The sequence below is a fragment of the Dipodomys spectabilis genome, unplaced genomic scaffold, assembly GCF_019054845.1.
Source record: "Dipodomys spectabilis isolate Male_0828 unplaced genomic scaffold, ASM1905484v1 ptg000362l, whole genome shotgun sequence".
Taxonomy (NCBI): Eukaryota; Metazoa; Chordata; class Mammalia; order Rodentia; family Heteromyidae; genus Dipodomys; species Dipodomys spectabilis.
Genome location: NW_024871039.1, coordinates 2767091 through 2772895, shown reverse-complemented (window position 1 = coordinate 2772895; position 5805 = coordinate 2767091). Strand labels below are relative to the sequence as shown.

General features: G+C 33.6%; 1 pseudogene; it reads right to left on the bottom strand.

Annotated features, from left to right (window-relative positions):
* Positions 1-292: 292 nt before the first annotated feature.
* LOC122095838 lies at positions 293-392 on the bottom strand (annotated as a pseudogene).
* Positions 393-5805: the final 5413 nt, after the last annotated feature.

The following is a 5805-nucleotide window of genomic DNA, read 5'->3' as shown; positions in this document are numbered from 1 at the left end:
AATTACATATATTGTTACATTTGCCTTTTTTAATTTTTTATTGTGAAAATACTGTACAGAGGGTTTACAATTACATGGGCAAGATAATGAGTACATTTCTCATCAAGCATTGTAGCCTCCTCCTGTATTTACCCTTCCCATCCATTCCCATCCTTCCCCTGCTCTCCCACTCAATCCTCCCTGCTACCCCTCCACCCGCACAAAGTTGTAAAGTTCATTTTTCGACATAACGACTTGTATTTTTGTAATCAATTTTTAATAACTGTTTTTCATTTCTTGCATCTCAAGAATGAAAAATATGGAATAATTCACAAATTTTCATATCATCCTTGTGCAAATGCCATGATAATCTCTATATTGTAGTAATTTGGGTAAAAGTCCTGCTGAAGCATGTAGTATCCTGTAAATTTAAGTAGTTATTGATGCAATCTTTATACAGGCATATATCCTTGGTTGACTGTTTGTAACTAGGAAACCTTATTGTTCCTAAAAATGTTATTGATCTTACTTCTCTAAAATTCTGTGTATATTGGGAAAAGCTTATATTGTTTGGTCGATTGCTCACATTTGCAATTTTTTTGTCAATGACTATTTTAAGTCTTTTTCATTTTAAATTTGATCATACTTTGAAGCCTTTATAGCTAGGTCCAAAGGTGATTGTTTTTCAAGTACTTATTTATAAACTGAGTTAGCTTTGTGGAGTTAATGGATTCAAAGTAAGCCTTGCTTACGAGCTACTTCTAAACTTCTGCAGCTTAAAAATTCCTAAATGATGTCTTACTGGTACAAATGTCTACCTGACCCTTACTCTTCTTCCCTGTACCAACAGATCAATCAGAATATCTTACCCTGACAGCATAGATTTTCTTATTGGAACAAAACTAATATTAGTTAAAAGGGATCATAGAGAGATAAACAGTTAAGACAGAATCTTTTAGGCTAGAAGGTATTTTATCAAAATATAATTGTTTTTTATCCCTAACATTTCAATAGTAGCTAAAGCCAAGAAGGCGAAAAAAATTTCACATGCATGATTACCAAATGTCCTGGCCAGTCTACCATCCATCCAGGCAGGAATTTACACTACTGCCTTTCTTTCATCAAATATTTTCATAGTTACAAGAGAAGTCTAGATGTTTCTCCTCGATATTAGGCCTTAAATTGGTAATGTTTTAATCACAGTGTTTCCTCTTGTCTCTAGGCTGTAAATCTCCAAATGGTAAAGCTTTAGGTCCAACTCTACCAAACACTGAGGTAGAAATAATGGAATAATATTTTAAAAGACAGTTGCCTTTGATACCGTAACCACAACAGAACATTGCAAAACATGTGCCTTTTTTATTATATTTTATAGTTATATATTTTATATTTATACGTGCTGATATTTTATTTCACACAATGGAACTTACTAGAATTAATTGATAATTTGACAAATAAATAGATATTTATTACAATAAATAGATTGGAATATAAATAATAAGGTTTAGAATGTAAATTAGAATATAAAAAGTATCAATGCAATGTCTTTGGTATAAACTTGTGATATGTTCTAAATATTCTTGGTCTTCTGAATTCACATTGTAAAAAAAAAACAATTGTTTTCCTCTAATCTATAGGGATTTTACTCTGCTGCTCTGTTTATTGTTTTAACTCACTGGTTGCAAAATGTTTTTCTCTATATTTCTGAAGCATTTCTACTGATTGTACCCAAATTTTGCTGATACGATATCTAAAAGGTATTATTCTTCTGCAGGACCCATGGGTCCTAGGATCCCAGGTCTTAGTTATCCTCTTCATCTGATAACAAGGGGAAGATTTCTCACCTAGGCTCAGGAAACATGCCAACAGAAAGTAATTGAAAATCCATCTCAATTCCTTATGACACCAGAATTAGTGGTAAGCAATTGTGTAATGCAATGCAACTTAAAATGAAAGATGAGATCACAAAATCTGAGAGAAAGTACAGTAATTCAAACTTTCAGTTTACAAATGACCAGCCCATATGAGTGACCAAGATCACAAATGTCACAAAATTATTTTTAATACCCCTCTTCTAATGATTACTCAAAGATTTCAGTCCAGCATAAGTAGGCAAAAAAAATAGTTCTTAGAACGATAGATCCATAATTGCTCTACCAAGGCTAGGAAAACTTGACTTACAGGTCAAATATAATTCACAAAAACATTAATTGAGAAGATCGTTAATGCTTCAAAATACTGGTACTTCAGTAAAACTTGTTTCTGTAGAATAAAAATGTTATCATTCTCAAACCAATGATAACCTACACTTAATCTCCTGAAAACAGATTCCTTTTCAAATAATCTTTTAAAAATCACATTCACCAAAATAACATTTGACAAGTAGACAATATTGACATTACAAATTTTTCAAGTTTAGGGTGCAAGTTACAATAGAGTTGTTTTATTTACCCAGCACTAATGCCAAACAGGTTCAACCATTCATTAAAGTGTAGAAATAGTACCACTCACCATTTGTGTTGTTCAGAAGGTGCCTTACAGAAATGTGTCAAATAGAAAAACCTCCCATAATTCAAACCCAAACACTAGCTAATAAAGTAAGTTTAATCACTTACTAAGGTACATTTTTTTTTTTTTTTTGCCAGTCATGGGGCCTGAACTCTGGGCCTGGGCGCTGTCCCTCAGCTCTTCAGCTCAAGGCTAGCACTCTACCACTTGAGCCACAGCGCCACTTCTGGCTTTTTCTGCTTATGTGGTGCTGAGGAATCGAACCCAGGGCCTCATGCATGCAAGGAAAGCACTCTACCACTGAGCCACCTTCCCAGCCCCTAAGGTACATTTTAAAAAGTCATAAATAGTTGCTTTATCATATGTTGTTTTATGTTTTACCTATCAGTCTAACATAGTAAGAAGAAATATGACTTAAAGTCATGAATATGGGTACTCATCAGAGATGTGACAAACATAAAATCTGTCTTCTATTTCTACCATATTCCTGTATAGTAGTAAATCGTAGTCTTCTTCTTTTTCCAAAACTTATAGGTAGTAGAAAATATTATCCCATGTAAAATAAAATAATCATAAACATTTTTCAAAGCCATTTATAAAATTTGGTAGTTAGGAATATATTCTAAGCCATTTTTAAACTTTCTTGTTGACTAAAGATTAATCTTCCAAATGGATGAGAATAAAATCATGGCTAGGTGCTTCACGTCTCCAGTCTTGCAAATTGTTATTGCAGATGAATGAATTATGGAAATATAAGCTGACATCAGTTCAAGTGTACGCAGGATTGAAACTCCATGGATAGTATATATAACTTTCAGAATATTAACAGTTTAACAGAATGACTATCAGGAAGTTGAAACCAGAGAGGAATAATAGTAAAGACAGAATGAATGAAAAATGGAACAAGGGGCAAGTACAGTTAGAATACTCAATGTACACATGTGATAAAGGAAGTGATAAATCTGAAATACATCTTGGAGAAGGGTTGGTTGAGAATGATAGAAGGAGTCACTCTGATCCAGGAGCATTGGACAATTAGATGGACATATTTATTGTAATACACTTGCACAACCTTTTGAAATTTAATTAAAAAACACAACAAAAAACAAAAACACATAAAAATCACAACCAAACAGCAATCTCTAGAGAGGAGTATATGACCTCTCAAAATTTTAAATAATTCATGAAGGCTAGTCTGGGGAATAGCAAACAAAGCTGTTCAAAGAGGGCAGTTTGGGGTAGCAGAGAATTTTGAACAGATTTAAATAGATTGTCTAAGGTTGTGAATCACCTACATCTGCTGCAAATATTTTCTTCTGTGAGTTCTCTTTGTCTGAAATGGATACTCCAGTCCTCAGCCACACTTGATGGCTTGTGAAGATAGAATGGAAGAAACAAGATCAAGAATCCATTACTCCACTGGAGACAGAAGAGTCCTCTATGTTTTCTCTCATCTCTCTTCACTACTCTTTCTTCATACTTTTAAGTCAAGTGATTTTGAATTATATCTTTCATTCTTTGTTCTGGCAAGTAATTAGCCAAACTAATTTCCTAAATATTATTTGCCATTTTTTTTCTACCATGCTGTTTACTTGTCCAAGGGAGTCCATTAAGCTTCACCCTTGCATTTGGTTGCCACGAAAATCCAACATTTATGTTAATGAGGACAAACTCTAATGTAAAACTTTGTCTCCAAAAAACCGATCCAAGAAGCTGTGATCACAAATATTTAGCTATACTTTTTTTCTTTTACCTTGAAAGTCTTCTTGTGTCTAAAGTTCCACAAAAATAAGTACTCCACTACTTTTTGGTTCAATCACTTCTAACCTCAAAGATATATTTTACTAACAAGATGCTTAGAGGAAACCGAAGTATACTCCACTTTTATGTTCTCTCTTAAGACTCTCCTTAGATACCATATCAGGATCAGTGAAGTTATTCTTTGCAAAATTATTTCAATAGATTATTTTTTCTTGGTCTTGCATTTGCTCAGCAAGATGTATGGAACAGAATAGAGTTAAATCATCCATACCTTGGGTAACAGTGTCTATTACAATGGACAATGCTTCTATGTCCGAATTCTATGTCCTCCTCCTAGCTCTTCCCTGATTTCCAATTAAGCACAGCTTCTTGACTTCAAGTCCAGTGAAGCTGAAAGACTATAAGATCTCCTCCCCACCCCACCCCGCTACATCTTCATGGTTTCTCTTTTAAAACTCTTTTAAGTTGCCTCATTTGGACGTAGAATTTATTTTCCTGTCCTCATTCAAACTGTTCTACATTGTAGTGAGCCAAATAGGCTCTGTAAAATCACTTTAGGTAGCAAAAATATTAAGACAATCTATATCAAAATTTTTGGCCTCCCTCCACTGCTGAAGTCAGTATGCTTATATAGGGGTTCTAAGAACATTGTTTTCTTACCCTTTCAATTTTCTCAATTCTTTTCTAATCCCAAACTTTTTGGCTTATGTAATAAGAGAAGTCTTCACTACCTCATGTTAATAAGGATATTATTTTTTGTGAGCTACTTAGAAATGTGTAATCATTGGCGTAACCAATCAGATTTTTTTCTGTGTTTCAGTGCTTCACGTGCAAAGACATTGTGGAAAGTGTTACAAACAGAAAAGTGTGAACCCAATACCTTCTTTCATTTTGAAGGGCCCTTTCTCCCTAAATATTTTGACCCAAATTATCTTTTTCAAAGAATAATTTTGGTAATTAAAGGTCAATTCACAAAATTTGATGTCTTAGTTTTCTTAAGAACTTGGAATTTCACACAGTGAGAGTATATTTCCTGGGTAAGGACAATTCTCAAGGGAACCTACAGGATTTACAGTAAGGTTTCTAAAGTTTGTTTAGTGTGAAAATGAGCTATCTTTACCCACATTGCTCCTTCTCAACTAGGTCTCCATAGCTTTCTTGGCATGAAAGCCTATTTTCCCAGGCAATTTTCTTAATAGGCTAATTTGTTAAAAATTTAAACAATTAAAATATACCTGTCATAATTTTTAAACTCTTTTGAAATTCCTTTATCAGAATCACGTTTTCCCCAATCCTAATTCAACCTTTTCCATCAAAAACAGTAACATGTTGTTTATATGATATAGTGTCCATGCAACTATTATTTTCCAGTGGCTTTATGTGTATATATGAACATATATGCTGATGCTGAGCAAAATGAACTCCAAGGTATGGAAACAGAGATTTTTTTGCAGTTGTTTATAATGTACTATATGATTTCTATTTTCTTTGGGTTTTCCTCCTATGGCTTGGCATCGGCTGTATTTGATTTTGTGCCCTGTGTATTGTGTATACACT